Source organism: Anopheles gambiae, chromosome X (assembly GCF_943734735.2).
Source record: "Anopheles gambiae chromosome X, idAnoGambNW_F1_1, whole genome shotgun sequence".
NCBI classification, from domain to species: domain Eukaryota; kingdom Metazoa; phylum Arthropoda; class Insecta; order Diptera; family Culicidae; genus Anopheles; species Anopheles gambiae.
In genome coordinates this window covers 27,024,049-27,047,769 of record NC_064600.1, presented here as the reverse complement: position 1 = coordinate 27,047,769, position 23,721 = coordinate 27,024,049, and positions in this window count along the sequence as shown.

The following is a 23,721-nucleotide window of genomic DNA, read 5'->3' as shown; positions in this document are numbered from 1 at the left end:
CTGAGTCGCGTTCGTTATCGGAATTAACCAGACAAATCATTCCACGGACTAAGAACGGCCATGCACCACTACTCATAAGTTTGAGAAAGAGCTATCAATCTGTCTTATCTCAATAAGTTCGGACCTGGTAAGTTTTCCCGTGTTGAGTCACATCAAGCCGCAAGCTCCACTTCTTTTTTTTTAATGCTCAAGGATTTATTCAGTATAAGCTTAACTTATCTTACATTAAATCCTTATCTCCCTCTCCTGGACCCGTTCCCTAGCGGGGCTTGGGACCAGGAGTATTTTACGCACGTGGCATCGCCTTTATTGTTTCATGTACATTTCATTCCTTTTTCATTCGCATAACGGAATTACTGCCCCAACGCATTTTTTCATGCCATTCCTTTTGCTTTCCTCTAAACCCCCTATCCCATAATCCTCCTTGTTTAACGGCCGGAGGTAGTCGCTTCCGTGATGGCTGCCAGGGCGTCTGCGGATAGCGCCTCACGCGCTCCCTGGTTAGACGGCACCCTACGTGATACTCGGCGTAACCGCTCCATCTCACGCCTTCTCATCCGCCGTCGGATGATATCAGCTTCCGAAGGGGCTGACCTGCTCCTTCGGCTTCTACCATGTGGGACTGGTGGTAGAGTCCCTTCCCTGGCGCGTTGACGGTAGAGACGTTGCAGATACAGTCTCCGTTCGTGCCGCGCTATTATCATTCTCGGAGAAGGAGGCAGTCCGCGTCCTCTAATGGGGATGGGTGGTGGCGCTTCTCCTGCTTCCTCCGCCCGCACCGCCGCCATCAGGATGGTTTCTTCGCGTTCCCGTTCGGCTGCTGCCATTGCGGATGTAAGGCGCACTTCCGCCCGTTTCTCCGCCCTCCAGCGACCTTTTCTGGTCCGTCTGGCTCGACCTCGGTTGGATCGAAAGAGTTCCGCCACCCCATCAACAGACACCTGCTCACCATCCAGCGGACCAGCGTCTTCCGCTGCTGCTCCCGTCGGTAGTGCTGCAAGGTGTGCCTGGAGATTGAGCTGTAGCTCGTCCTCACGCCAAAGCTGTTGCAACACCTTCGTAATTCACGAGCAGCTTCCTGGATGTTGTTCCACCGCTCGGGGCTCTCCAGCAGCTTCATGCCGAGATTGTCCTCGCTCACTGGATCGCTGGTGCCGTATCCCATCAGCTCCACTCGGATCTCGTGGAAAACCTCGCACCGGAACAGCACATGCGCCACCGACTCAACCGACCCCGGGCACCGTGGGCATTCCGCCGATGGGGCAAAACCGCAGACATGGAGGTATTCCCGGAAGAATCCATGTTTGGTTAATAACTGCGAGAGGTGGAAATCCACCTCTCCATGTCGCCTACCCATCCAAAAGTGCAAGTCCGGGATCATTCGGTGGGCCCAAACCGCGTACCGACTGACCGTTGGAGCTGCGGCCACCGCATCCCACGCTCGCTGCCACTCCTGGAGAGTCCTCTGCCGCTCCTCCAGCCGGATGTCTTTGCGGCTGGCGCCTGGGGCAGCTAGGAGCCTCCGATGGCACCTTGCGTCCTCCCGTACCAGCAGCCTGAACGGCACAAGGCCTGCCAGTATAACTCCTGTCTCATATGCCACCGACACGAACGAGCTGGTGACACTGCGTGCCAGGGGCCTCTGCACCTGGGCCAGCTTCCTCCGGCACCACTGCAGATCTGTCGCATCGGACCACACGGGGGCAGCATAACGGATGATCGACTCCGCCACCGCCGCCAACAGCCGACGCTAGGCCACCTGGGGCCCACTGTGGTTCCTCATCACTGCGGTGACCGCACCTACCACGCGGAGGGCTTTAGCCGTTGACAGCTCCACGTGCGGCTTCCACGACAGGTGGTCATGGATCTGGACCCCCAGATACCGGATCGACTGTTTGCTGTGTATGATGGTGTCCCCGACGCGCAACGGCACCCTCAGTTGACCTCTTCGCAGACTGGAGATCATTACTCCTTCCGTGTTCTCCGGAGCGAGCTGCAGGTGATGGTCCTCCATCCAAGCCGCAATCGCGTCCACCGCCTGTTCAGCCACCAATGCCACCTCCTCTGGTGTGCAACCCCGTGCCATGACCACTATGTCATCCGCATAGCCGATGACGCTAGCCCCTTCAGGGAGCTCGACCCGCAACACGCCGTCGTATATGATGTTCCACTGGGTCGGGCCCAGAATGGACCCCTGCGGAACACCTGCAGTCACTCGGCGTGTAACGGGCCCGTCTGCGGTGTCATAGACGAGCTCCCTGTTGGCAAAGTAGTCTCTAAGGATGTTGCGGAGCTGCCTCGGCACGCCTTTGTCCTCCAGCGCCGTAGCGATGCACTGCCAGCTGGCAGTGTTAAACGCATTACGCACATCCAGCGCCACAACTAGAAGGCAGCGTTTGTCCCTGTTGTTGGTACGGCCAAATGACATCGCGTGACGGCCTGCATCCACCACCAGCTGAATCGCCTGCACTGTCGAACGGCCCCTCCTGAACCCGTACTGGTTTTCTGCCAACCTCAGTGATTCAGGATCCTCGACGACATCGTTTATTCGCGACAACAGCAACCGCTCGTACACTTTGCTCGGGTTGTTCAGCAGCAGAATCGGGCGGAAAGATGAAGCGAGCCCCGGTGGCTTGTCCGGCTTGGGGATAAGGGCCAGTTTCTGCTTCTTCCAATCATCCGGGAACCGCTCGTTGTCCAAGCATTCCTGGAACAACTTCCTGAAGATGTCCGTATGCTTCCGGATGGCGGCCATCAAAGCGGCGTGTGGCACACCATCCAGTCTTGGAGCCTTCCTCGTGTTCAACGAGCTCGCGATGTCCAGCAGCTCCTGTTCAGTCCTGTAACGTCCCAAACTGGTTCCTCCTCTCCCCTCTCCAAGACTTGGCCTTGTGACGCTGGCCAGTCAACCGAAGGATGCTGGGGGAACAGAGTGGAAACGATGCACTCTAGCACCGATGAATCGCGCTCCCTCGCCGTCCAGCTTCCACGAAGGCGGCTAAATACGTTGCGGAACCATTGTCCCGTCTCGTCTTCCGCGAGGCCCCGCAGCATTTCATCGAAGTGCTCCTTCTTGCTGGTGGTGATGGCTGAGTCCAGGGCGGTCCGCACCTGGAGAAGGTCGCTGGCTGCGGCGATCTGCTCTTCCTCGTCGATGGCAGCTTCAAGGCGTTCCTTAGCGAGGCGGCAGTTCTCACACAGGTCCTCGATCGCTGGCGTCCACCAATACGCAGGTCGTCCCGAGTGACCTTATGAAGGGAACACTCGCGCCATGGCTCCGTCACAAGCTTCCGTCATGACTCTCTCCAAGCTTTCGGCACTTTTTACCCGCTCTGCGAACGAAGTTACGTCGAGCACTACGCCGAAAAGCTGGGCGTTGAGCTTACGGGTACGCCATCTCGTGCCGCTTTCTCGCGTGGAAGGACACTCATGTCGACGACTATCTGCCGCTAGCCGCTGGAGCAGCTCCCCTACAGCAAACCGAATGTACACGTGGTCGCTGTACGAGTATCTGCTAATAATCCTCCACCGATGCTCCGGAAAGGTGTTATCTCCGGCGATGCTGGGGCTTGCAAAGGCAACGTCCACCACGCTCGGGCGAGCCACTCCATTGCCCAGGATGGTTGGGGCGGTGACGGTGTTTAACACCTCCAGCCTCAAGCTGTCGACGAGCTGGACCACAGCCTCTCCCTTTGCGTTGGTGCGGCCACTCCCCCAAGCGGTGTGCCACGCATTGAGATCCCCCGCAAAGACGACGCGCGGGTGACCTCTCGCCAACACATCGATGCGCTGCATTACCTCCTCGAACTCAGAGACGCCCGCTGAGGGCGACACGTAGCAGCATATGAAGAGAACACCATTGATCCGGGCAGCCGCGATCCCAGACTGCGTCACGGAGACCACTTGCTAAACCGGATACGTTTCGCTGCTGGCTATGATGGCCACCTTCCCGTCCCTGTTGGCTACCCAGTTCCCATTGTTCCTGGGGACACTGTGCAGCTCCACCATCAGACAGACGTCCGCCCGCTCCATCCGCATCGTGTTGAGCGCAAGGTCTTGCGCGCTCCTACTGCGATTGACGTTGATCTGTAGCACCTCCATTTCAGTTCGAGGGTTGTCCACCGCAGGCTGCGGCACCAATACGGTGGGCGCCGCCACACAGCATGCACTTAATCTCGTTGGTGCAACCCGACGCCTTGTGAGTTTGGTCACCACACCGTAAGCAACGCTTGGACCGATCCTCCCCCGTACACGACGCGGCGATGTGTCCCCGCTCCAGACACCGGAAGCACCGAGTCAGCTGACCCGATACTTTTGGGGCTTCATGTACCGAACAATACGTGTAGCCCAGCTCCAATCGGCGATCCTTGACGAGTTCCGCTTCTGCTCGTGGGAGGCGCACGCGAGCCCGCTTTGTCATGTCTTGGCGCTCCCAAAGGTTCACGGTGGCCACCAATGACTGCTTTCCCAGAGTGGTCATGACCGCCTTTTTGATCGCCTCCTCGTCGATCATGTTGTCGATTCCAGTCAGGACGACCTCAGCCATCTCTGTCCTGATGGTTACCGATCCACTCTCCCCGATGACCTCCTGGATGATGTCCTTCAGCGTCGCGCTTTCGACGTCGCGGGACAAAGGCAGCAGGAGGTGGTCCTTCGGCGTTCTTCTGCCAACCCCAATTTGCCGCTGGAAATCGGCAATCCGCGGGCTGGTCCGGATCTTCACATACATGTCCTTGTAGCACACTCCTGGGACGGGCACAACGACGATTTCGTCCGGGCGTTTTCGTCGCGGACGCCGCTTCTCCTGCTGATGAATGTCCATCCGCTGCTGCTGCTGCCCATTTCGCTGGTGCGGCCACTGCTGATGCTGCCGGTGTGCTGGCTGCCGCTGGGCTGACTGCTGGGGCAGATTCACTCCGTTCTGTTTATTCCCACGCCGATTTCCGCGAACGACCTCCACCCACGTTCCTGCCTCGTCAAGTACCGCCGAGGATGCCGACTTCGCCACGCCTTGACGCTGAGCACGCACGCTCTGCTGCACCGTCGGCCATTGCTGCGCAGGTAGCCGCTGCTGCCGGTGTTGTTTCTGCTGCTGCTGACGCCACCTTTGGCGCTGTTGATCTTCCAGCTGTTGCCGCTGTTCTTGTCGTTGCTGGCTTTCCATCCTCCGAAGCAGCTCCTGCTCTCGCTGCAGTTCCTGCTGGCTCTCTAGCCGAGCTTCGCTGGTTCCACCAAGGGTTTGCGCTAGAAGAGCGTGAAGAGCTCCTTCTCCTTGCGAAGCTCTTCGCGGTGTTCCGCTTCATGTACCCGAGCTTCTTCGCGCGCCTCTCTTACCTCCCTTTGCGCTTCCTTCAGTTGCTCGTTGGAGGCCTCCATTTGCAAGCGCAGCAACTGGATTTGCTCCTCCAACCGCTTGACAATGCTGACCGTCGTCTCATTGTCAGCTTTCGCATCCGCCAGCATCCGACGCACTTCTCCGGTGGAAACCGGTGTTGAAGTCGCCAGCTTCGTCGCCGTTCCCGCCGATTTCACTCCTTCCGTCGCCATGGTCGTCGCTGGCACTCCTGCCGTTGACGGTTCCTCGACGATGGTCCCGAGTTTTTTCTCGCTCACCAGCTTCCTTATAACGACGGCAGGACGCTCATCGACCGATATAGTCCTTCCTCTCAGTCGCGTTTCCATGCTGGTGGGTTGTTACCTCCCGCCACCACGAATGTCCCCGACGCTGTGATGCTATGAGAAGCGCACACACAGCGACACGGAACGCCATGCGCGGGCAACGGAGCGCCACGCGCGGCAACAGTCGAGAAAGTTCCAGATAGCTCCAGAAAACTCCACTCGCGCTCGCGCACACACCCGCTTACACGAAGCACACGCACGGGCAACGGAGCGCCACGCACGTCAACAGCCGAGAATGTTCCACTCGCCTGCGCACACACTCACACACGCATACACACACGCGCGGGCAAAAGGAAGCCACGCACGGCAACAGCCGAGAAAGTTCCAGATAGTTCCAGAAAACTCTCCTCGTTGTCGCGCACACACTCGCTTATACGAAACACAAGCCCGGGCAACGGAGCGCCCCGCACGTCAACAGCCGAGAATGTTCCAATCGCTTGCGCACACACTCACACACATATACACACACGCACGGGCAAAAGGAAGTCACGCGCGACAACAACCGAGAAAGTTCTAAATAGTTTCAAAAGTTCACCCTCGCTACCGCTTCACATACACTCGCTCACTATTATTCGTAACACGGATAACCATCGCTCCCACTCTCTCGCTCTCACGAACACCCTCTCACAACGCGGAGCACTGCGCAAACACGTCCGTTCGATTGGGACTCGCAAGCTCCACTTCTTGTGGTGCCCTTCCGTCAATTCCTTTAAGTTTCAACTACTGAGAGCACCGAAGGTAGGTAGCGTCTCCCAATTGCTAATTGGCATCGTTTACGGTTAGAACTAGGGCGGTATCTAATCGCCTTCGATCCTCTAACTTTCGTTCTTGATTAATGAAAGCATCCTTGGCAAACGCTTTCGCTTCTGTGGGTCCTACGACGGTCTACGAATTTCACCTCTCGCGCCGTAATACCAATGCCCCCGACTACTTCTGTTAATCATTACCTCTTGGTCTATTACAAACCAACGAAACCACTCAGACCGAGGTCATGTTCCATTATTCCATGCAAAATTATTCTCGGCCAACGCCGGCCCCGGAGGACCGGACGCTTTGAACTAGCCTGCTTTGAGCACTCTAATTTGTTCAAGGTAAACGAGAGTTCCCGGGCACCATGAAGCTGGGTCGAACAAGACCTTGACCGACGAGGTCGCGGCGACAAGTCCTGACCCGTCACGGAGTAGAACGCCCAGGTACACCATTGTGAGTCGCAGCCGCGAGCGCGTACACGGACGGTCCCAACCGAGAGGCCGGGCGCTCGTGACGGACGCGAGTCTGGACGGGGTATCAACTTCGAACGTTTTAACCGCAACAACTTTAATATACGCTAGTGGAGCTGGAATTACCGCGGCTGCTGGCACAAGACTTGCCCTCCACTTGATCCTTGCAAAAGGATTTATGCTCAACTCATTCCAATTATGGACCATCGTTAGAGAGGTCCATATTGTTATTTCTCGTCACTACCTCCCCGTGCCGGAATTGGGTAATTTACGCGCCTGCTGCCTTCCTTGGATGTGGTAGCCATTTCTCAGGCTCCCTCTCCGGAATCGAACCCTGATTCCCCGTTACCCGTCGCAACCATGGTAGTCCTCTACACTACCATCAATAGTTGATAGGGCAGACATTTGAAAGATCTGTCGTCAGTCGCAAGCGACCGTACGATCGGCATCCTTATCCAGATTTCAACTCAAAGCGCCCGGAGGCGATTGGTTTAACTAATAAGTGCACCAGTTCCGCCGACCCGGAGGCCAACAGTCCCGGCATAATGCATGTATTAGCTCTGGCTTTTCCACAGTTATCCAAGTAACTGTTTGGATGAGGATCTTGTAAATTATAGCTGTTATACTGAGCCTTATGCGGTTTCACTTTCTAGGAAGCTTGTACTTAGACATGCATGGCTTAACCTTTGAGACGAGCGTATATCACTGGTAGGATCAACCAGAATTCGAGTCAATTGCTAGAACACGAACTACACTCTTGATCACGCGAGGCGCAAGTCCCCCGTGACCACCGAGATTTGTTCTGTGACGCCAGAGCGTCCGTTGGCGCCACTCGATAGACTGCACAAGCAGGCAACGTCGGATGCATTGCACACGGCCAGCGGATCTCTCTGCACTACGTCGGGTGTCCCAACGTCTGTCTGGAGACATTGCTAGGCCGGTACGGCACTCTGCGCACTCTTGCTTGGCCTCTTCGAGCGACGGGCCCCTAAGCGGGGTTGTATGCCGGTAAGACACATCGACTGGTACATTGCACGCACTAACGATCTCTGTGCACTGCATGGAACTCATTCATAACCACCGTGACGGGAGACTTTGCTAGTACGCACGATACTCTGCGCATGTGTACATGCTTTACAACCCAGCCAACTTGAGCACCTAGGGGAAGTTGTGATGCCATCTGAACACCCACCGACTGATGCATTGAACGGCTAAAGTTGACCTTCAATCCGAACTGGCACTCTGCGGCGTGGAGACAGTTGCGCGACCACTCCTATCCCAAACCAACAAAGCAAGGTGTATCCTACGTGCTCGGTACAAGCACACCACGACGGGACACATTGAACGGTTCAGCGATCTCTCTGCACTAGTGGAAGAACTCCAACGTGATACGGGAGACTTTGCTACAGCGGCTTCTCTGCACTTCTGGGCTACCACCTTGTGACGGGAGACATTGCTAGCGGAAACATTGCTAGGCACCGATCGGCATCTCTGCGCGATTACTTGACGCACACCCAACTAAGTCAACTGTTGGACTTTTTCGTAATCACGGCGGGACACATTGAACGAGCTCTAACGGATCTCTGCACGCATGGAACATGGTGGCGGGAATAATTGCTAGAACCGAACGGCGCCTCTGCGCGATGTACAAACAAGCTCAACAGGAACCTCGTATCGGCTGCCGAGCCGGAGCTCGAACAACTTGGACTTTCACCTCTAGTTTAAATCAACTCACCACTCCCCGAGGGATCCGCAGAATTGCTTCTGGGTCCCGTATCGTTATTTGCGATTCTTGTTTGCATTACACTACATTGAACTATTCCAACTTGTTTATCCGCATGGCGAACATTTGCTGCATTGAACATTTAAGTTCCACTTCGCTCCCCCCTACGTGGGTCTGAGCTTCGCTCTCAGGGAAAAATATGCCACATTTGGTAGGGAAACCCGGTTTCATCACGCTATGTGCCCTGCATCACCAGCTTAGCGTGAATCCTTCGAGTTTCCCTAAGAAGTTCGATTGGTCTTGCAGAGTTTAAAGACAACGAAGCTTAGTTTCAAGCAATGATTTAATATACGCGTATTAAAAACCCTTAACTGTTACAACTTTTATGCTTAAAACCATCGCAACGAGGTCTTTGGGTCCGTAGACCCGTGATGTACTGCTACAGGAAACGTTTTGAAAGGGTGGAAACTCAAAATCATAGGTTAAGATCATCGGCAGAACCCACCAGACACCACTTTTGCTTCATAAGTTCGGCCTATAGTCATATGACGATTTTCATCGGGGAGGGGACGTATGACCCAAACGGGGGCTTATATGACCCACGGACACTGCAAACCATGCTCCTACGACTAAATAGAGGTTAAAACTACGATTTGGTGAAATCTTCATTTTTGACCTCGGAGCAAGGTACCTTCCCTATAGTAGGCAATGAGTAAATGATCATAATCCCAGGAGGGCAAAAAATGGGAACCCGAGAGGAAAGCGCTGTTGGCGCGCCTAAGCTAGTGGCCCGTAGAGTAAAAAGGGTAACCCCAACAAAGTTGTCGTTTGACGTTCTGGTTTCACTTTTTATCATCTAAAATCAGTTTTCTACACGTTTCGAGGGGTTTTAGCAAAAAAAAAATTTTCGACTACTCGAGCTCTCTGGCCCGTTCGGTGCACATTTTTGAAAAAAGCTAGGGAGCTGCCCCTAGGTTCGGGGTGTCACAAAATGTTGAAAAGTGGTCGAAAAACCGCTATCCAGAATCGGATGTAGAATCATTAGACGAACTTAAAATTGTTCTACGACACCCAACTACGACGTTTAGTATTCGAGATATAGCACTTTGTAGGTCTGACCGAGCAATTTTTGTTCCGCGCACTTTGTGTTCATGGATGTCGATGTTGGTACAAGTTGCCGGTCGGGATAGCCGTGCACCAAAACTGTGTACCGATCAGGGAAAGTACAAGACGAAGGGTGCAGCTCGAGCGTACGCGTTCATAGATGTCCATGTTGGTACACTTGCACCAAAATTGTGTACCAATCAGGGAAAGTACAACATGGAGGGCGCAGCCCGGGCGTACGCGATCATGGATGTCCATGTTGATACAATCTACGTGTACGTACCTAGTTTTTGTATCAAAAGTTGCAATAAAGTGCTTGTATGCTTAAAATGCTTATCTCAACCGGTCACCTTTTGGCCTGCCCTTTTATAACAGAAACCTAGAAAGATACTCGATATTTTTGTGTTTTTCCATTCGCCCGGGACGACCAAATGAGCTATGTGCACATCGTGCAGAAAACTGTCTTCGCCACGCATGTTTTTGTCCATCCACTCATATAATCACCCACATTTGTGTTCAACACGGACGGTGCAGCCCGAGCGAACGCGTTAATGTTTATGTTTGTACACACTGCTTGTACGATTCTAGGATTTGGTAATTGCGTCACAGTGCCCGACCGTCGCGGACACCATTCTTGGACAGAAGTCCTAGTACGTAGAGTACTTTCCCTAGGTATGTGCTCGTTCGTGACTATCGTTGCGTGCTTACGGACACGCTTGGGTATGTTTACCATACAAAGTTTACTAGGGAAACCTGGGAAGGACGCTTGCCCTCCCGTTTGTAATGCATTCGCTTTGTTCCATCGATTTCTGCTACTGCTCACTAAGGGGTGTTCGTTTGCGATGTGTACGATAAGCAACTGTCTATCCTAACCAGCAGTTAATCAACACTTTTCATCCAAGTCATAGGAACATAGAGTACTTTCCCTAATCGGTACACAATTTTGGTGCACCTCTAACCTGGCCGGCACTTTATCGTTACGTTTTGTGCACAACCTAGGGACGTGGTGTAAGTTTTATGATTTTTATGTTTGATTCGGTTTATTATGATTGAAAACTACGCTACGTCCCAGAAATTTGAACTCGACTACTTCCTCCATGTGGCGCCAAAAGCTACTGGGCAACGCCTAGCTAATGCCCCATTTGTACTTCAATTTTCATTATCAGGTTTGAAAAATACGCTAAGTCCCAGAAATCTGAACTCGAATACTTTTGCCACGTGGCGCCAAAAGCTACTGAGAAACGTCTAGCCTTTTACCCATTTATAATTTAGTTTTCGTTATTAGTTTTGAACAATACGCAAAGTTCCAAGAATCTGAACTCGAATACTTTTTACATGTGCCGCCAAAAGCTACTGAGCAACGCCTAGGTTGATACATTTTTGGTACATGGAGTGTATGCATGCAGGCGTACTGCCGTGCTGGACCGGAAAATCGAACTTGCTACTAGAACGTAAAGTAATTCCCCTAGATAGGTGCTTTTGCATGCCTCTGATCGACGACCATGCAACGTGCGACACGCGTAGCTAGGCTTTCCCATACAAATTCCCTAGGATAGCACCAAATTGCACACTTTCAGGGGTATATTTTGGTACCGTGTACCGTGCATGGTACAAGTTTCAGCAGCTCGTGCAATTTATTTTGCATCGTGTTGCGGTTGCTGGTGCGTCGGGATAGGAGTGTTTCGAGACTTTCGCCAAGCGTTGGTGCCATTTGGGGGATAATTAATGTTCTAGCCACAATAAACGTGCCACATAATGCCAATAAGGAATAAGCCGTTTTCTAGGGACTTCCACTCAAAATGTTTGCCATCAGCGCTTTCCTGTCGAGTTCAGGATCTGCGACTTAGCGTTTTTTTTTTTTTTTCACGATCCAATCCAACGACCAGATCGTGAATAAACAATTCATACAACAGTGCATCCCTTTAGAGAAGGAAAAAGCCGAATTCTAGGGAGCTCCAGTCCAAAAGGTTGTCATCAGCGCTTTCCTCTCGAGTTCAAGATTTGGGACTTAGCATTTTTTTCGCGATCCAGCCAAAAGACCAGATCGTGAAATAAACAAATAATATAACTGTACTAGTACATCCCTTCAACTGAAGCAAGTGCACCATACATGACCCGTACGCCAATCATCCATGCACATGACACGTCAACTAAGTCAACACATGATACAACTTGGACAACTGACGGGTAAGTAGGTCATCTCGTACACGACGACACATCGACCAAACCAGGTCAACACGTCACATGCACAAGACATCCTACTACCAAGGCCGACCACCTCGACACACGACGTGTTAACCGAACATGGTCAACAACACCATCATGTGCAAGGCAACCGGCCCAAACGGATCAACTTATACAACTTGTAACGAGCATGTGTGTAAGCTTACTGGTTTGGTCGGCACGTTTCTCACATCAAGACAATCAAGTCGAGAACGAGGCACGCCGACAAGCTCACTAGTGTTACGTGTTCCGCTCCATATCGTGTCAAGTCACTCGTCTGACACGGAAGTAGCCAGCTCTTGTCCACTAGTGTAAAGGAACGGTCTCCAGACCAAGTCAAGTCACTCGTCTGACAAGGAAAGAGCACGCACCAAGCTTCACCAGAGCACGGTACCACGGTCCCCAGACCAAGATGGTTCGTTGCGCCATCGAGGAAGGGGCACGCGATCCCTTGCTACACTCAACTAAGTACACTCTTGCTCTCACAAAAGTATCCCCTGTGTCGACGTGGTCCCCAGACCAAGACGAGCTTGCGCACATCGAGGAAGGGGCACACGGACAAACCACCAAGCATGGGTCGCCTGAGAGGATCGATGCGAACGCATCTCTACAACTCGCAGCTCCCAGCCTGAAGTCCCGTCGTTTGCGGGCGGTTGATAGGTGTCGAAACTAGGTATATCCACGTTGGGCAGAGCTCAAGCCAACGGCGTTCCCAGTTACGGTACTAACACGTGCAGCGAACTCCACTCGTTGCGGCCTAGGTATAGCGGGATGAGACGCCGGGCTGCAGACGCAGACTCCAACGGATCTCAGAGGGTTGTTAGGCCCGCTAGCTTCCGAACACCTAATGGGTTTGAGAAGCGCTATCAGCTCGGATTGGCTACGACCTTAGAGGCGTTCAGGCATAATCCAGCGGACGTAGCGTCATACCAAAGTCCGGTCGGACTAGTATTGAGCCAGTGGTCCGTACCTGTGGTTCCTCTCGTACTGCACAGGAATTCCGTTAAGATAGCGACTATAAGCACACACCAGTAGGGTAAAACTAACCTGTCTCACGACGGTCTAAACCCAGCTCACGTTCCCTTGAAAGGGTGAACAATCCTACGCTTGGTGAATTTTGCTTCACAATGATAGGAAGAGCCGACATCGAAGGATCAAAAAGCCACGTCGCTATGAACGCTTGGCGGCCACAAGCCAGTTATCCCGAGCTTGCATCGAGTAGCCGTCGAGTGAAGGCGGATGTAAACACGCTCCGACAGAGTTTCGAAAAAAAAGTGTGTAAAACGGCCTCGGATCGCTAGGAAAGTGCTAAAAACGAGTTCAGAGCACCCGTTTTACCTTTAGACGGTGTTATTTACTCGAAAATCGGTGATTTTTTGTAAAAGTGAAAAATCGTGTTTTTGTGTATACATTTGCCCCCCCCCGGTAGCACCAAATTTCCGGGTGTGGGAATTAAGTGTAAAAATCTGTGATTTAAGTGCCGGAAACACTTGTATTTAACTAAATGGACGCTTCTGAAGCGACTCCAAGTGTTTTGGAAACGATCCGTGCAGCAGAAAGTGAAAAAACGCGAAAACCAAAAGTGTCGGGGGTGCTACCGCTGGGGCACGTGTCCGCGGTAAAAAACGAAAAAAACAGTAAATCGTGAATAACTCGGTGAGTTTTGGTCGGATTCGAGTGCGGTTTTCACCATTGTGCTTGTTTTTATGCGTACAATAAGATTGCATCAAAAAATTTGTGAAAATCGTGTAAAAATTTTTTGACGTTTCTTGGTGACAGTTCTATAATACCCAAGGGACAAATTTTGTCCGGGGAGCAGTTCCCAAGGGGCAAAAATTTGAAAAGTCCGTTACTGCTCGAAAAGTGCTCGAGTTTACAAAAAGTGCGCAAAAAATTCGGGGAAGAAGTGTAGTGCCCGCGGCAGCTCGAATCTGCTCGATTCGAGGAGTTCGAGCAACTCGAAAACTGCTCGAATTTTTCGAAATTTTTTCGAAAAATTAGAAAAAATTCGGCGAAGCTGCGGGGTGATAGAAGGCGATAAAACAAAACACGGGAAAATAATTTCCCCCCCGCTCCCGGTGAAAAATCCCTAAAATAGGTTCAAAAAGGGTCGAAAAAGCGGGCAGCGCAATTTGGACGTGAAAAAGTGCCGGAAAAATTCGGGATTGGTGCGGATCCATTCCCCACGTGAGCGACGCACCCTCTCGTAATTTTTCGCCACCCGCCACCCCTCCCCCCCAGCCCACCAGGGGGGTCGCAAGTCGGACCATAGTGGAAAAACCAGCGTGGAAGAAGGATTCTACAGCAGCGATTGAGCGGCAGAACACCAGCTAGGCGACGCAGCATCCCAGGGGTCTTTCCGACCCCCTGGGTCATCCGACCCCCGGGGTCATTTCGACCCCCAGGGCTATTTAACCCAGCCATCGCGATCGTCAGTCAGTCGTAATGGAAGCAGCCGGGAGATCGACCCGCTCGGGTGCTAGGGCGACGTCGGTGGACTGCCGCACCAGCTTGGCTCCTAGCTCCAAGCTCTTTGCGGCCGAGCCACGTGTTGCGCTTCCTAGGCTAAGCGCCACAGGCGCTAGTAAGCCCATTGCGCAGCCAAAAGCTGCATCAGCGACACCGGCTCCGGAGCTCGAGTTGCTCAGAGCTACAATACAACGGCTCGAGGAGCAGAACTGTGCGATGAAGGAGCAAAACGCACAACTCCTGGAGCAGATAACTGGCATGTGCCAACTGCTGCAGGAGGAAAAGGAGGAGGCGAAGCGCCGTGAAGAAAAGCTGGAGGCGCAAATGGAGAAGCTAGCCACCGCACATCAACGCGATCGAGATGTGCTCAACTCTCTGCTGGCGGCAAAGGTTGGCGGTGGACAACCGTCAGCTAGTCCACGTCAACCTCCAACTCCGTTGCCGCGCCGATCCTCTGCGCAGCCGCAGCAGCAGCAACAGCAGCAGCAGCGGAACCAGCACGAGCAGGAGCAGCCCCGCGCGTCGACGTCGCGCGCAGTCATGCCGCCGCGTAGCGAGGCATTGACAGCCGTCCGCGGAGACGTCGTGCCGGAGTTGACCTACAGCGAGGTCGTGCGGCGTAGATATCGCGGCAAAGCTACGGGTAAGCCACGCTCCCAGCAGCAGCCGCAACAGCAGCAGCAGCAGCGTCAGCTACAGCGACAGGCAGTCGGTATCGCGCAGCATCAACAGCAGCAGCAGCAACGTCAGCCACAGCGACAGGCGGTCGCTGGCTCGCAGCAGCAACAGCAGGAGCGTATGCAGCAGCAGCAGCAGCTACAGCGTAAGCGAAAGCCGAGGCCTGACATCATCGAGGTGTCTCCAAGTGAAGGCGAAACCTGGGATGGCATCTACGAGAAGGTGCGCAAAGCCATTCGTCTGGACGCGGCTCACAGCGAAATGAAAGGGCATATTAAGCAGGGCCGCCGAACTCATGCTAGGCTGCTACGTATGGAGCTGAGCAAGACGGCAAACGCTCCGCTTATGCTGGAAGGCGTCCGCAAAATCATCGGCGACGCAGGCGTCAGTCGGCTTGTCACAGAAATGGGTGAGCTGCTGGTAGTCGATATTGATCCCCTTGCTACGGAGGAAGATATCATTGCTGCCCTCGATGCTAAGATTGGCGCAAGTGCTGGAGTTGTTTCTGCCAGCATTTGGAAACTACCGGATGGTTCGAAGCGAGCACGCATCCGGCTACCTGTGAAGTCGGCTCGGCAGTTGGAAGGACTTAAACTGTTCCTGTGCGACTGTGTGAGCAAGGTTCGAGCAGCCCCACCAACGCCTCCACAGCGACAGCGCTGTTTCCGCTGTCTGGAGATGGGCCACATCGCCTCGAACTGCCGTTCCACCGCAGATCGGCAGAATCTGTGCATCCGCTGTGGGCTTACCGGACACAAAGCACGATCCTGCCAGAATGAGGCAAAGTGCGCACTGTGCGGTGGCGCTCACCACATAGGCCACAGCGAATGTGCTCGTTCGGCCCAACGATGTTCCCGGCCCTGAAAGTTCTGCAGGCGAACCTGGGCCATGGCCGTGATGCCCAGAACCTGGTGCTGCAAGCTGCCAGAGAGGAGAAAGCAGACGTGCTCATCCTCTCTGATGTTCTGCGTCCACCAGAGAATAACGGCCGGTGGGCATTCAGCAGCTGCCGGACGGTAGCGGTGGTAGCTGTCGGTGAGCTACCAATACAGCGCGTGTGGTGCAGCGAAGCTCGGGGGCTGGTAGCAGCGCAGATTGGCGGAGTGATCTTCATTAGCTGCTATGCTCCACCAAGCCTCAGCCTCGCCGAGTTCGAGCGCTTCATTGAAGCCATAGAACTCGAAGCCTTCTCCCACCCTCAAGTCGTCGTCGCCGGCGATTTTAACGCCAGACATGAGGAGTGGGGTAGTCCGAGGACTTGCGACCGCGGGGAAGAGCTGCACGCAATGGTGGAGCAACTTGGCCTGAGCGTGATAAACCGAGGTCGAGAATTCACGTTCGACGGCAACGGGGTAGCTGCCCCGAGCATAGTTGACTTGGCGTTCGCGAGCCCGTCGATTGCTCGCCCAGATACGTGGATCGTGAGTACACGCTACACCGCATCAGACCACCGCTATGTCCTCTACACCGTGGGAGGAACACCAGCATCGCCCGAGCAACTGCAGGACCAGCAGCAGCCAGCGCAACAGTCCTCTGCGCAGCAGCAGCAGTCACTTTAGCAGCAGCAGCAGCAGCAGCAGCCATCGCAACAGCAGCAGCAGCAACATCAGCGGCAACCTTCATCGCGGCAGGGTGCTTCCGCTAGCCAGAGGCGTGTGCGTCACGCTGGCCGTAGATGGAAGACCTCGCAGTTTTCTGCTACCTCATTCCTCGAGGCGCTGTTCGCTGCGGACTTTGTCCAACGTGCATCGACCCAGGAGGGTATGATCGCAGCCATGTTGAAGGCCTGCGATGAGACAATGCAGCGGGTTACCCGACTGCACCAAGACCCGCACCGTAACACATTTTGGTGGTCTCCCCTCCTGGCTCGCCTGAGGAACAACTGCGAGGTTGCCCGTGACCGGATGCTGCGGACGGCTGATTTGGAGGAGCGCAGCATAGCAGCAGCTGAGCACAGGACAGCAAGGGCGGAGCTCAGTCGAGCAATTTGAGCTAGCAAGCGGAACTTGTTCCAGGAGCTGATCGAAATTGCAGAAGAGAATGCGTTCGGGGCAGGATATCGGGTCGTCATGTCCCGGCTCCGGGGCAGTCGGACGCCTTCAGAAGCGGACCGGGTCGTCCTCGAACGCATTGTGTCCGACCTCTTCCCTGAGCACCCGCCCTGTGACTGGTCACAGCAGAGCAACGCGGGAAACGACGAGGGAGCAACAACTGCGGCGGGTGTAGCACCTGTTACTGACGACGAGCTGCTGCTAATCGCGAGTCAGATGGCGAGCCGCAAAGCGCCAGGGCTCGATGGCATCCCGAATGCGGCGGTGAAGACGGCAATCACCATGTTCCCGGAGGTCTTCCGGGTCCTGTACCAGGATTGCCTCAACCGCGCTACGTTCCCGACGCAGTGGAAGAGGCAAAGACTGGTGTTGCTGCCGAAGCAGGGGAAGCCTCCGGGAGAGAGCAGTTCGTACCGACCCCTTTGCATGCTCGACGCTCTGGGGAAGGTATTGGAGCGCCTCATACTGAACCGCCTCAACGACCATCTCGAGGAGCCGTCTTCACCCCGACTGTCGGACCGGCAGTTCGGATTTCGTCGAGGACGATCGACGGTAAGCGCCATTCAGCGCGTTGTTGAGGCCGGCCGCACCGCCATGTCGTTTGGGCGAACGAACGGCCGGGATAACCGATTCTTGCTTGTTGTGGCGTTGGACGTGAAGAACGCGTTCAACACGGCCAGCTGGCAATCCATTGCCAGCGCCCTTCAGGCAAAAGGTGTCCCAACCGGCCTCCAACGGATGCTTCGGAGCTACTTCGAGGATCGTGTGCTGTACTTCGACACGAGCGAAGGCCCCGTCGTACGGCATGTCACCGCCGGTGTTCCACAGGGGTCCATTCTCGGCCCCACTTTGTGGAACATAATGTATGACGGGGTGCTGGATGTGCCGCTTCCTCCCGACGTCGAAATCATCGGTTACTCGGATGTCTTGGCGCTGCTGGTTCCTGCTACCACCACCGACGAGGTTCGCGCGAGAGCAGAGTAGGCCGTTGACCAGGTCCAACGTTGGATGCAACAGCACGGTCTGGAGTTGGCCCCAGCCAAGACTGAAGCCGTCCTGATTTCGAGTAAAAAGACTCCACCGCAGGTGACATTTCGCGTCGGTGACGTGGAAATCAAGTCGTCTAGGAGCATCAGGTACTTGGGCGTGCAGCTCCAAGATCACCTGAAATGGCGAGACCATGTCACCAACGTCACGGAAAAGGCGTCGCGCGTGGTGGCAGCTGTAACGCGCCTCATGCAAAACCACAGCGGCCCCAGGACGGCCAAGTCAAGGCTGCTGGCGTATGTGGCAGAATCGGTGTTGCGGTATGCTGCTCCCGTCTGGGCTGAGGCAACTCAGGTGCGAGAGTGCCGACGGATGCTGCAACGAGTTCAGCGAAAAGCAGCCATCAGGGTGGCACGGGCATTCCGTACCGTCAGGTATGAGACGGCCACCCTGCTCGCTGGACTCGTACCGATATGCCACCTCATCAACGAGGATGCCCGGGTCCATCAACAACTCCTTGCTCCAGACCGTGCTGCAACGAAGGAGGACATCCGGGCGACTGAGAGGCAGTTTACCATCGACTGCTGGCAGGAGGAATGGGATGCCGACGCACTGCAACAGGATGCTAGCCGGCACACGCGGTGGACGCACCGTGTCATCCCATCGGTCGGTGACTGGCAGTCTAGGAAATATGGAGACATGACTTTTCATTTGGCGCAGGTTCTGTCCGGACACGGATTTTTCCGTAACTACCTGTGCCATAATGGATTCACGTCGTCCCCAGACTGCCAGTTGTGCGTCGGCGTCCCAGAAACGGCGGAGCACGCGTTCTTCGAGTGTCCACGATTCGCTGCGGTACGTCAGGAGCTACTAGGCGAGGGGGGTCCAGACCCTGTCTGTCCTGACACCCTCCAGCGGCATTTGCTGCGCGATGCCGAGAGCTGGAGCCGTATATGCGAAGCTGCTAAGCAGATAACGGCCCAGCTGCAGCGAGCGTGGGACGAGGAGCGGGCAGCACTGGCGGTTCACGTCATCGAGCACCATACCGACGACGTGATTCAGTTAGAGGCTCAACGCGCCGAGGTGCGACGGGCCCGAAACGTGAGACGAAACGCCAACCGGCGAGCAGCAACAGCACGTCGGCGGGAAGAACGTCGAGGTGGACTTCCCCCAACCCCACCGGCTTCACCACGCACCGCTCAGCGACGTGCAGCGCTTCGTGAACGGCAAGCGCGGTTTAGGGAGAGGAGGCGAAACCGTCGGCTCCTCGGAGTGTCCAGCCGGGCAAGAAGCGATGACGATGACGGCCGAGCAATCGCGGAACACGCTGACGGACCGTCTCGTGAGACATCGCAACAGGTGGAGGAGGCTGCAGCAGTAGTCGAAGACGGTGGTCTAAGCGCTGCTGAACAAGTGGCAGCGGTCGAGGCGGAAGTTGCCTCCCGCTAGATTCACAGCGCTGCAGTAGAAGCAGCGAAAGCTGAACCAGAAGACTCCGACTGGAGTACGATAGGAGTAAAAGAATTTTAATTTATTTGAATTTGAATAAAAGTGAAAGGTGCAAAAGCACGGTTGCAGATTGGCCAAATACGGCTCAGAACCCCCTTCAAAAAAACCCTCGCGGGTATACATTGTAGGGGTGGGTGAGGGATTCTATAAAATAAAGAAACCCGTTATAAAAAAAAAAAAAAAAAAAAAAAAAGCCAGTTATCCCGGTTCATCGGGTAGCCGTCGAGTGAAGACATATGTAAACACGCTCCGACGAAGTTTGCAAAAAAAGTGTGTAAAACGGCCTCGGATCGCTCTGAAACCCTCAAAATCGTGCTTAGAACACCCAAATTACCTATAGATAGTGAAGTTAGGTCGAATTTCGGTGATTTTTTGCGTTTTCAAAAATTCGAGTTGTTGTGTGTACGTGGGCCCCCCCCCGGTAGCGCAAGAATTCCGGGTGTGGAAATTTGGGGCAAAAATTAGCGTTCTCGGCCCCGAAAACACTCAATTTTAGTGAAATTGGTGGTGCTGAAACGTTTTATTGTGTTTTCGAGACGATCCGAGCAGTGAAAAGTGTAAAAAAGTGTGTGTGTTTTTTCCCCATACATTTTGTATGGGGAACTTAGCATGCAAATATTTTAGTGAAATTTGCACGGATTTTGTCCGGATGTGGTTTGAAAGGTGCGCGTAGCGACGTTCTAAGCATTGTGCGAAAAAACGGACGAGAAATCGGCGGAAAAACGCAAAAATAAAAAGTGTCGGGGGTGCTTCCGCCGGAGCACGTGTTTTTCGTAAAAACGGAATGATTACAAAAACAAGAATAACTCCGTGAGTTTTGGCCCGAATTAAGTGCGGTTTTCACCGTTGTGCTTGTTTTAACGTGTACAATAAGATGCAATCAAAAAATCAGTGAAAATCACGAAAAAAAAATTTTGACGTTTTCGGTGACATTTGAGGGATACCCGTAAGGCAAATTTGGTCTGGGAAGCAGTTCCCGTACAGCAAAATTTGAATTTATCGTTAGTGCTCGAAAAACTGCTCGAACATTTAAAAGTGTGCGTAAAATTCAGCGAAGTGGTGTAGTGTCAGCGGGAGCTCGAATCTGCCCGAATCGAGGCGCTCGAAAAGTGCTCGATTTTTTCGAAACTGCTCGAATTTTTCGAAAAATTCGGAGAAGCTGTAGGGTGGTAGAGGGTGACAAAACAAACACGGGAAAATTATTTTCCACCCTTTTCCCCTCCCCCCCACCCGGTGCAGTGCAAAGTTAAAATAAAAAAAAAAAAGTCCAAAAAGGGTGGAAGTCGGGGTCGAACCGTTTAGACGTATAAACGCACCGGGGAAATTCGGGACTGGTGCGGAATAATTCCCCACGCGCGAGACGCACCCTCCCGAAATTTACCCCACCCCCTCCCCCTCCCCTCCGACCACCAGGGGGGCATAAATTGGACCGTTTTCATCCTAAGCAGCGGAATTGAAGCGAAGATCGACATTATAGCAGAACACCAGCTAGGCGACGCAGCATCCCAGGGGTCTTTCCGACCCCCTGGGTCATCCGACCCCCGGGGTCTTTTCGACCCCCAGGGCTATTTAACCAAGCCATCGCGATCGTCAGTCAGTCGTGATGGAAGCAGCCGGGAGATCGACCCGCTCGGGTGCTAGGGCGACGTCGGTGGACTGCCGCACCAGCTTGGCTCCTAGCTCCAAGCTCTTTGCGGCCGAGCCACGTGTTGCGCTTCCTAGGCTAAGCGCCACAGGCGCTAGTAAGCCCATTGCGCAGCCAAAAGCTGCATCAGCGACACCGGCTCCGGAGCTCGAGTTGCTCAGAGCTACAATACAACGGCTCGAGGAGCAGAACTGTGCGATGAAGGAGCAAAACGCACAACTCCTGGAGCAGATAACTGGCATGTGCCAACTGCTGCAGGAGGAAAAGGAGGAGGCGAAGCGCCGTGAAGAAAAGCTGGAGGCGCAAATGGAGAAGCTAGCCGCCGCACATCAACGCGATCGAGATGTGCTCAACTCTCTGCTGGCGGCAAAGGTTGGCGGTGGACAACCGTCAGCTAGTCCACGTCAACCTCCAACTCCGTTGCCGCGCCGATCCTCTGCGCAGCCGCAGCAGCAGCAACAACAGCAGCAGCGGAACCAGCACGAGCAGGAGCAGCCCCGCGCGTCGACGTCGCGCGCAGTCATGCCGCCGCGTAGCGAGGCATTGACAGCCGTCCGCGGAGACGTCGTGCCGGAGTTGACCTACAGCGAGGTGGTACGTCGCAGGTACCGTGGCAAGGCTACCGGCAAGCCACGCTCCCAACAGCAGCCGCAACAGCAGCAGCAGCAGCGTCAGCCACAGCGACAGGCAGCCGTTACCGCGGAGTATCAACAGCAGCAGCAGCAACGTCAGCCACAGCGACAGGCGGTCGCTGGCTCGCAGCAGCAACAACAGGAGCAACAGCGTAAGCGAAAGCCGAGGCCTGACATCATCGAGGTGTCACCCAGCGAAGGCGAAACCTGGGACAGCATCGACGATAAGGTACGCAAAGCCATCCGCCACGACCCTGCCTACTGTGGCATGAAAGGGCATATCAAGCAGGGTCGCCGAACCCATGCGAGGCTGCTACGCATGGAACTAAGCAAGACGGCAAATGCCCCACTTATGCTAGATAGCGTCCGCAAGATTATCGGTGATGCAGGCGTAAGTCGGCTTGTCACCGAAATGGGTGAACTGATCGTGGTAGACATCGATCCCCTCGCTGCAGAGGAGGACGTCATTGCTGCCCTCGATGAGAAGATTGGCGCAAGTGCTGGAGTAGTCTCCACCAGCATTTGGGAACTTCCGGATGGAGCGAAGCGTGCACGCATCCGGCTACCAGCGAAGTCGGCTCGTCAGTTGGAAGGAGCAAAGCTGTTCCTGTGCGACTGCGTCAGCAAGGTACGTGCAGCCCCACCAACTCCTCCAGAGCGACAGCGTTGTTTCCGCTGTCTGGAGATGGGCCACATTGCCTCGAACTGCCGATCCGCTGCAGATCGGCAGAATTTGTGCATCCGTTGTGGACTAGACGGACACAAAGCACGAACCTGCCAAAATGAGGCGAAGTGTGCACTGTGTGGTGGCGCTCACCACATAGGCCACAGCGAATGTGCTCGTTCGGCTCTGCGATGTTCCCGGCCCTGAAAGTTTTGCAGGCGAATCTGGGCCATGGCCGTGTTGCCCAGAACCTGGTGCTGCAAGCTGCCAGAGAGGAGAAAGCAGACGTGCTCATCCTCTCTGATGTTTTGCGCCCACCAGAAAATAACGGCCGGTGGGCATTCAGCAGCTGCAGGACGGTAGCGGTGGTGGCTGTCGGTGAGCTACCAATTCAGCGCGTGTGGTGCAGCGAAGCTCGAGGGCTGGTAGCAGCGCAGATTGGCGGAGTGACCTTCGTAAGCTGCTACGCTCCACCAAGCCTCAACCTCGCCGAATTCGAGCGCTTCTCTGAAGCCATAGAACTCGAAGCCTTCTCCCACCCTCAAGTCGTCGTCGCCGGCGATTTTAACGCCAGACATGAGGAATGGGGTAGTCTGAGGACTTGCGACCGCGGGGAAGAGCTGCACGCAATGGTGGAGCAACTTGGCCTGAGCGTGATAAACCGAGGTCGAGAATTCACGTTCGACGGCAACGGGGTAGCTGCCCCGAGCATAGTTGACTTGGCGTTCGCGAGCCCGTCGATTGCTCGCCCAGATACGTGGATCGTGAGTACACGCTACACCGCATCAGACCACCGCTATGTCCTCTACACCGTGGGAGGAACACCAGCATCGCCCGAGCAACTGCAGGACCAGCAGCAGCCAGCGCAACAGTCCTCTGCGCAGCAGCAGCAGTCACTTTAGCAGCAGCAGCAGCAGCAGCAGCCATCGCAACAGCAGCAGCAGCAGTCATCGCAACAGCAGCCGCAGCAGTCATCTCAGCAGCAGCAGCAGCAGCAGCAGTCATCGCTACAGCAGCAGCAGCAGTCATCGCAACAGCAGCAGCAGCACCATCAGCGGCAACCGTCGTCGCGGCAGGGTCCTTCCTCAAGCCAGAGGCGTGTGCGTCACGCTGGCCGTAGATGGAAGACCTCGCAGT